Source organism: Poecile atricapillus, chromosome 18 (assembly GCF_030490865.1).
Source record: "Poecile atricapillus isolate bPoeAtr1 chromosome 18, bPoeAtr1.hap1, whole genome shotgun sequence".
NCBI lineage: Eukaryota > Metazoa > Chordata > Aves > Passeriformes > Paridae > Poecile > Poecile atricapillus.
Genome location: NC_081266.1, coordinates 9,108,787 through 9,118,068, shown reverse-complemented (window position 1 = coordinate 9,118,068; position 9,282 = coordinate 9,108,787).

Genomic DNA, 9,282 nt, shown 5'->3' with positions numbered 1-9,282 from the left:
AGAAGAAGGGAGAACAACAAGCTCAATTTAAACAGGAGAAGCTATTCTGTCTTTAATACTTCTGTCTCAAATCCAGGGTTTGTTCCTTACATTTCTGGGCACTGAATTTTCACATTAATTGTAGTCATCAATAGGTGGGTTTGCCCGATCCAAAGTGCTTGTGATTTTTATCTTGGAAACTTGGCATTACTTCAGCTGATTTGTGTTATACATCCCATTAACCAGAATGTACAAGAAAAAGGTTTTGTTCATTTAATTATGTAAATATTTGTTCTAGTTGATTGCACTTCGAGGTTTTTGCTTATGCCAGTCTTGAAGTCCCACTATGCTCTAGGGAGGTCCTATGATGTTTTACATATTTGAATTTTTTAGTATGCTTGCAGTTTTTATAGAAGTAAACAGCAAATGTATTTTTAACATATTTTGCCTTTCATAATAAAACTAGAAAGGAGAAGTTATAGTGAATGCTCAGACTTTCAGCTCATTAAAAGGCTTTTCAGCTCTCTTAGAAGACCTGGACATGTAGAGAAAAAGGTGTCACATGTTTAGCAGTGCTGATTACCAATTAAAGAACTCAGATTTCACACAGTCACTGAATTTGTAACCATACATTTGTTATAAGTTTTTTTGAAGATGTGTGAAGTTCAGACAAAAGCCTATGCCATTTTTTCACTCTGTGTTTCACTTTCAGTGATTGGGGGTAACTATTATTGTCATTTGCTTCTGGCCAAAAAATAGCAAATTCTCTGGAGTATTTTTGTAACTGTTTCTGAAAAGAACCATGATTTTAGAATGTTACCTTTGTAGAAAACAAAGCAAACCTTAAAAAACTTCTCCTACCTCAGGATGTTTATGTTTTTGCTAACAGCTCGCAAACAGAATTTTAGAGACTGATTGACATCATGACCCATTTTTATATCATTACACACACACACTATTGTCTTTTTTTACTTAAAGTTATGTTTGCATATAGAAGGCAGTAATGTAACCATAGATAGTTTTTTCTTCCCTTGTATACCAGGTCTTTTTTTATTTTATTTTATTTTTTTTTATTTGTAGAATGAAGTCTTCCCATGAATAACAAAATACAAGATCAAAAGTGGATAGAATTGCTTTTAGATACTGGGAAATGTGAACATGCAAAGCAAAATTCAGAACTCTTAAAAAACATGAGTAGCATTAATCATATTAAAACTCTTCTAAAAATACCAGAGAAAAATAAAAAAAAGAGTGCATTAATAAGAAATGAAGGCAATGTTAAAGGGCATCCTTATCCTGAGTCACCAGTGCAGAGAGACTAATCAAACCTTCCAGCAGCATGGCATTGATAGATATTGGGCATAGGATGTCTCATTCCACTGGCACCCTGGCAAACTACCAACACGAGATCTGAAGCGATAGGGGGATTATGAGCAATGGAGCTTGCAATGGAAATAAATGGAATGTCTCTATCCTTGCCTATGGCTCTGGTTTCTACTAAAAAACTTTGGCTTTATATATTTCTGTTATCCATACCTTTCATATTTACTTCGTGGATACCTTAAAACACAGCATTTCAGTTACCTTTCATTTATTGTGAATTTTTTTGTTCCCTCTTCCCGCCACACTCCCAGTAGTGTAATCTTCCTTTCCACTAGAGCATAGGAAATTCAAAGAACATTTTTGTGGATCACTTTATTCAAGAGTGACAGTAAGTCCTGTTACTCCCTGACAGCTCCTGTGCACAGATGTACTGCTGCATAATAGAAGCTTTACTATTAATATAGTTTTGTAAATTGAAGTGAAATATATACTCATAGGATTCTGTTCCATAGATGAAAGCCATGCTGTTAGAATCAATATAATTCAATGATGTTTTTCTCCCTCTACATTACATATTATGGAGGTTGATACACGTCTATTTAAAAATAGAGAAACTGCTTAGGCAAAATCACCAAACTTTTGTTTCCCTGGCCAGGTAAGACCAGCATAAGGTTCTACTGTAAAATAACACAAGTTATAAACAAAAGTTTTCATTTGGTACACCAGAGAGATATGCACAAAGGCATTAATCAAATAACAAATTTCCTGCAGGCTTAGTGATAGATGAAAACATTCCAAATGAATAGCAGACACATCTTTAAGTGTGTATATACACATAGAAGTACATTTAGGCTTAAAATAGAAGTAAAAAAATAAGTAAAAAAATATACCTTCTATGTCTTGCCTGGCTATCACTTTTGGCTCTTACTTAGCTTTCTACTTTTATCTTTTCATAGTTTCAGCATCTGGGTTCCTGTGGAAGAGAGCCTTTTTTCCTGTCATGGTGTTAGATAGGCTCATTCTGTTGTGTACATTGATCCCCAGATTCTGTTTGGTTTCTTTGGCTTTGGCTTCTGCCTCACTCTATTTTAATTCATTTTGCAACCTCACATCATTATATTTAATAAACAACTTTGAAGATTGGTTAAATACCACCAAGAGATGAAAACCTAAGTAATTCTAGTTACTATTGTTCAACCTCTTTTCTATAGGCATTAAAATTCAAAGTTCTGATAAAAAATAAAAAAGTTGGAACAATTGAGGAAGGTCTGCTCAGGATGGATGCTGAATATGGTGGTGAGACAGAGGAACTGAGTGACTCTGAATCTGAGTCTGAGGATGACGACGCAGATGACACGTTACCTCTTCAGCCATCAAGGAGTCCCACCAGAAGAAGAAGAGATCATAGACTTTCACCCCCACCTCAAAAAAAACCAAAGGTAACTTTTGCTGCAATTGAATATAGAGAACACACAGATTTTTTTTTTTAAAGAAACTCGATTATCTTAAAATAGAGACTAAACTGAAAAGTTGTTATAAATAAGTTATTTTAAAATAATTTATATTTTAAATTTAATTTAAAATTTAAAGAGAAAACTTTAAAATTACTAAGATCAGTGCATTTGGAAATTACATTTTTTTGCTCGAGGTTTCAGAGTTTTCCTACTCTTATAAGAAAAGTCAGACTGGACCACATTTTAGTACCCAACTCAAAATCAACCCCTTCCTGTGCTCCCATCTTGAACTTCAACATTTTCCTCTCTCAAAACTTGTGCTTGTCCCAGGCTCTCGGTCCCACAGTAGATTTAAGATGTGTTTTGTTGGTGCCATGGCTCTCCTGGAACTATGTATAGAGAACACTTACAGCAGTACCTGATGACAACAGGCAGAGTTAACCATTTCTTCCCCAGGTCTTCCAGTCTATTTTTAAGATAGATAAAGTCTCCTATTTTCTTCAGTTCTGGATTTTTTTGCATTAAATTAGGTGCACATTCCTGGTTGTGCTGGAACATTTTTCAGCACCTGGAGCTGAAGAGGTGTTTTTAGATTTATCATGCAGAGACTTAACTTTATTTCTGAAAAAAGTGTAAAAATTTGGTGTTTGAAAGTCAAATTGAACTTAGTTTTTTTAACCAACTATAACTCTCTACCACGGAAAATCTGTTGCTTCATCAAGGTTGAAACTGCCTTGTTCAGCTTTTTTAGGATGTCAGGCAGCACCTGGTGTACCCAGTCACTCTTGCACATCATGCTCTGATTGCCTGAATGTGGCTAAACCAGCAGTGCTCCTCAGAGCCCAGCACTCTCGCTGAGAAGCAGTGTCTCTTTTTTTTTATATGATTTGAAAGTTTTTTTCTTCTTTCTCATTCCAACTGACATGGAGAAATAGTAAGGAAAAATTCTGAGGAAGGATGGACTCTGACCAGGAAGGACCAGCTCTCTAGACAATAGGTTTCAAGAATATTTGTAGGACCATGTAACGGACTAGAATGAATTCCACAGACTCTTAAACAGCAGCAACAAAAAGGATCTGCTCATGTTTCCCAGGCAGAAGAGAAAGTGGTTTCCAGGGTCCCACTCTGTTGGAATATTTGCCTTGATGTCCCACTGTATTGCTTTATGGGAGGGTGGGAGAGCATTTGAATCCACAGCCAAGATACCCCAGTGATGCTGCTGGCTTTGCCTGCCTCCAGAGTTGTATTTTTCAGGATTTCCATGGCAGTAGACTCCTGGTGTCCTCATGGGACATAGCCCCAGAATAATTAATGCACTTGAACGTTGCATAGTTTAAGAGCCATGAGCAGGCAATCTCTATTATTTTGTGGGATGAGAATTTGCCTTCAAAAGCTTTAATGGAATGTAAACATGATTAGCATCAGCAGCTCTCTGATCTGAGATCAGCAGTGCTCTGAGCCCCCAATTAGCTCAGAAGTTATGCTGAGGAAAATGAAGTGGTCACACAGTGCTTCTCTGTAAGAGAGAAGATCCTGGTAAAATTTCAGTCACTTTGGCTTATTTTGGTAATTGAGCAAGACTAAATGAAGATTTTGGTGAGAGAACTTTCAACCTTAATCAAGAAGAAAAGAGTTTTCCTAACTTCAGGGCAATGCTTAAAGGAGTAGGCCTTTGATTAATTTTCTTGGCGCAATGTAATATTTTCCTGTTATTCTACATTTTATAGATGAGTTTATTCTGTTGGTCTTTTCTAGTACTTTATATATTTATGAATAGAAAGTTGGAGGTATATTTTTAAGGAGCAACATTAAAAGCCATGAAAAATTATATTATTTGCAAACCACTCTTAGGAGCAGGAAAACTGTAAAGCTATTGAGAAGAACATTCTGCTAGGAAGGATCTCTCCACTCACCCTATGATTGCTGTGATAAACGTGGGCACAATAACCTCAATTTTCTCTCAGCAGATCAGATCTCACTATTAAAGGTCATATTTATTAATTCATTAACTGAGACGTTTTTTCATGCTTTATGCATCCAAAATGATTGTTTCTCTGAATTATTAATATTAATAATAATGAAATACTCATCATTGTGACTTTTTTATTCCATTATTCATCTGATGATGTTTAGGTGAGAAAGGGAAAGATTGCCCTTGCATTGTCAGACCTCGTGGTTTATACCAAATCTCAGAAGTTTGTGAGCTTTGAGCATTCCCTGCAGCATCAGCAGTGTTATGAAAATAATTCAATTGGAGAGAGTGCAGCACGAAAACTTTTAAGATCTTCAGGTAATTTCTTTTGAGTCAATCAGTTAAAAGTTACATTGGTGCTATGATTGCTTCACTGCTTAGGCATTGAAGGGTTAAAATTTTATGAAACACCTGCTGTCTGATTTTATTTGGTTCTTTGTATAACACTGTTTTAGATATGTCCTTTGCATAATATTTTTATTTCTGTTGGCTTTGGGAGGAAAACTGAAATTCAACTTTGCTTTAATTCCGTGTATTTTTATAAGAACAAATATTAACACAGTCTAAAAAATGTACGTCTGCCTTTCGATTCATTGTTTTCTGCATCAAGTAATTTAGGAATGACAGTCAGCACTTGAAAAAGCGTGGAATAAATTTCACCACCTCCCTCCCCACCCCCATGTCTGGGCTGAGAACTGAGCGGAGTTGGCTCGGCAGTCGCCTGGCTTTGGTGACAAGTGCAGATAAGAGAGTCCTCATTAATGGGATGGATAAACCCCAGAGCAGGCAGCTTGCTCCACTGGAGCAGACCTTCCATCCCAGCCAAACTGAATTATCCAAACCATTCTGGGCTGGAGCAGCTCCATTTGGTGCAGCCTCTGCTGTTTGAGCTCCAGCTGCCTGCAGAGAGCCCCCAGGGAGCGTTAAAAGCAGAGATCACCGAGCATGACAGTGACAATGACAATGAAGGCTGCCACATGCCCACTCACTTTGTGGAGGTGATTCAGTGGCTGGCTGTTGCTAAAGGACACAAAATGATTCACATGAACACTTTCCAGTGGTAGAACAGGAAAGAAGGAACTTTATTTTCTGACCCCAGTATTTATAGATTCTCAACAATGACCAGGAATTGGATAATTAAGTTACACCTTCCCAAGCACACTGGTCGTGTGAAACGTCCATCAAAAGATGTTTCTTAGAAGGAATGTGATAAACAACTTCTGTTTATAGAACTTCCATGGGAAAGTAACTAAAGCTATGAAAACATTATCAGGTTTTAGTTTTCAGGGCAACAGCTGGCGAGGTGAATGATGCTGAACAGTGTCACAAAGTAGGATTTTCCAGCCACTGAGTCCTCTCTCTGGTTCCTCCAGCACTCTAGGAGATAGAAAAGTAGCTCTAGAACCTCTCCTCCCCCTCAATAAAACCACCCCCAAACAACAAAGCAAACCAAACTCTACCAAACAAAACCGCTAAACAAACAAAAAATGAGGTGAGAGGAAAATGGAGATCAGAGAGATGACCCTGGAAATGTAGATTTTTGTTTAATCACTAAAAAGGAATCGTGCAGATAGAAGTCATCTGAAGTTTCCCACATCCCTGCAGTCAATGCTTACATATGAGAAAGGAGGGAACACTGCCAGCAGAAGGAAAAACAATGTACATGATAGTTATCTTCTGAGGCTTATATAACAAGAATTTCAGTGGCTTTTGAAAACGTGCTCTTCCCTGGTCCTAATATTATTTAGCCATTTTATTTAAACCTCCAAACAACAAACAAGCCAAGATCATCTAAAGATGATTTTTTTTCCTTTTTTTTTCATTTTGAGCTATTATAGAAGGGGGAAACTTTTGTGCAGTTTCCTGTGTCTCAGTTTCCCATGAGAATACAGTGGGCTTTAGTGTAGAAATCATAAGGTTACCCTGCAAAAAGGTGAAGAAACAGAATATTTCAGTGAAGGGATGGTTTTTGGATAATGAACTTCTTACAAAGGAATATATATTTCTTTATACAGGAATACTGTCAGATTCAAATACACACAAAATATTAAGGTTTAAAAATTAATTATTAAATGAACAAATGAATATATTTCAAAATAAAATGATGTTAAAATAGAATAAATTGGCATAATATTGTGTAAAAATATTGCTGGATCAAATTACTGTATTTTTATTATTTGTTCAAATAGGATTTCTTTAATAACAAAGGTTTTCTTACCAAGATTTTATCCTTCTGTTTATCAGCTAAAGAGTTTATTTCACATACTACAAGATTTATTACAAGAATTTACCCCAAGGGAACAAGAATGAGCTCGTCAAATTATAATCCTCAGGAGTTCTGGAATGTAGGGTGTCAGATGGGTATGTATCCTTGCAGAAACTATTGCATTCTAGGCTTTACAGATAAAGGAGTTTCTTGCTTCCTATAGTATTCTGGTGTTATGTAGGTTACGTAATTTTCCCCCAGTGGCATTATTTTAATTTTTGTTGTATAAAATTTTCCTTCAACCCACATATTCCACCAGTTTTTTCTCACTAGTAATTGTAAATATCACTTTGTGTTAAATAGCTGTTTCCTATGCCAGATATTCCATTTATTCTATTTTATTAATCTCTTTAAACTACCTCTTTGAATTGGATATTAAGAAAATCACTAATAACAAGCTCAGCATTTTTAAGTTTCCATTACTCAGCAATGCAAGTTTCTTCTGAAGGGTCTGTGGGTTTTCAGTGGCACTCTGTGACTTGCTTAGGTGCAGATGTGAGCACAACAATTGATAGTAGTGCCAAAAATTCCCAGAACAGGATATGCTACACAAGGCAGCACTCAAACATTCCTGGTCAGCACAACATCCAGAGACAGCTGGGAGCTGCTGGGAGTCTCCAGTCTTTATTCAGATGAACATACATGTAGAATTTTAATTTCCAGTACAAAACATATTCGTTTCCTGGGCAACAAAAAAAAGTGCTAACTTCTGCTTCTTCATTGAAAGTTATTTATTTGAATTTTTTCAAAATAAGCATGGCATGACTTCTGTACCCAGCAGGCTTTGGAAAACCTCTCACCTGTAAGCATTTTGTCCTTTTTAATGGCTTTAGAGACAATTTTACCTTCACGTGTTTATTCTTCAGTTTAAAAGATTCTCAGTTCCAGAACATATTTCTATGTTTGCCTGCTAAATTTTCTTCAGCCCTAGGTAAAGTAGAGCAGAATAGTTTTTGTACCCAGGTATATATTCTGTCTTTGAGTCTTTGCCAAGGCCACCTGAGGGAGACTGTGGGGTGAGCGGGGCACTTTGCCTTAGGCTCTCGGTTTTGAGAGGTGAGAGGTGTGGATTCACCTTGTTATGTTGAAATACACACTCATCCAAGGACAGGCACAGATTTCATTCTGTCTGTAGGGCCCTGGAGCTTATGTCACCCTTGTTCCAGGCTTCCTTTTCCACTTGTTTCCTTTCTCAGCTCTCCATATATCTTCTGTGACAAGTTACTTTCTCCATCCTGACTGTTATTTTACATAACTACATAAGGAGTACAAAAATTACTATTTAGTATAAATTTGACTTGCTTCTATGTCCTCATAAATGCTTATTTGCAGTACAGATTTGGACTTGTGCTGGACTATCCAAGTATCTTCTCATCACCATACTGTGTGAAATTGGTTTGATTATGTTGTGTCCTTGTGGTTCATCCACACTTAGTGCCATGTCTGGATTATTTACCTGGGGTGCTGCCCTCCCTGTGTGCTATCATTGCTATCTAAACTATACATTGCCATTAAAAACTAGGAAGTTTGTTTCATTCTTAGAGAAAGCACTCGCCAGAGGTCCTTAATTTAAAATTGAATTAATCTCCCAGTCTTATCATACTGCAATTTACTAGTTTTCTTTCTAGCCTGTGAATCTCCACACTTATCTCTGCAAAGGATAACCATTTGTTAGATCACAGACAGTGCCAAAATCTTTCAAAATTACTACACTGGCTGTTTACTCAGAGTGTGCCTTAATGAGAAGTCAGTCTAACATTAATATGCAAAACATATGACTTTTGGTGCATAGGGGGTTTGGGCCCCTTCCTGGAAGAATTAAAAATCTGCAGGAAGTGGTTAGATTTGCCCTCTTGGTCACTTCATTTGCATCTTCACTTAAAAACCCCTCTATTTTTCACATGGGAATAGGCTGATTAAAAACAATTCTCCACATACATTATTTCCAAGCTATGTTAGATCTATTTATTCCCTAATCTGCTTTAGATAGCTGTTTGGCAGAAATATAGCAGCTCTTCACAATGCAACTCCCAAAGTGAGGGTATCTCAGTGAATCTTCTGCTGATGTCCTTTCACTGATTTAACACAGACTTTTGATTTTTATATCTGCCCCATGTCTGTATAATTCACACACCCCTCCTGTCTGCCTGCCTTTGTGCTTTACACCCCATGCACAGAAGTGAATCCTCTAGATCCCTTTTGCAATTCCCTGAAACTCTTCAAAGGACTCTTGGATTTCTCTTTGCCACCTATTCCCCTTCTTAACTCCCTTCTCCTCCCCACACCTG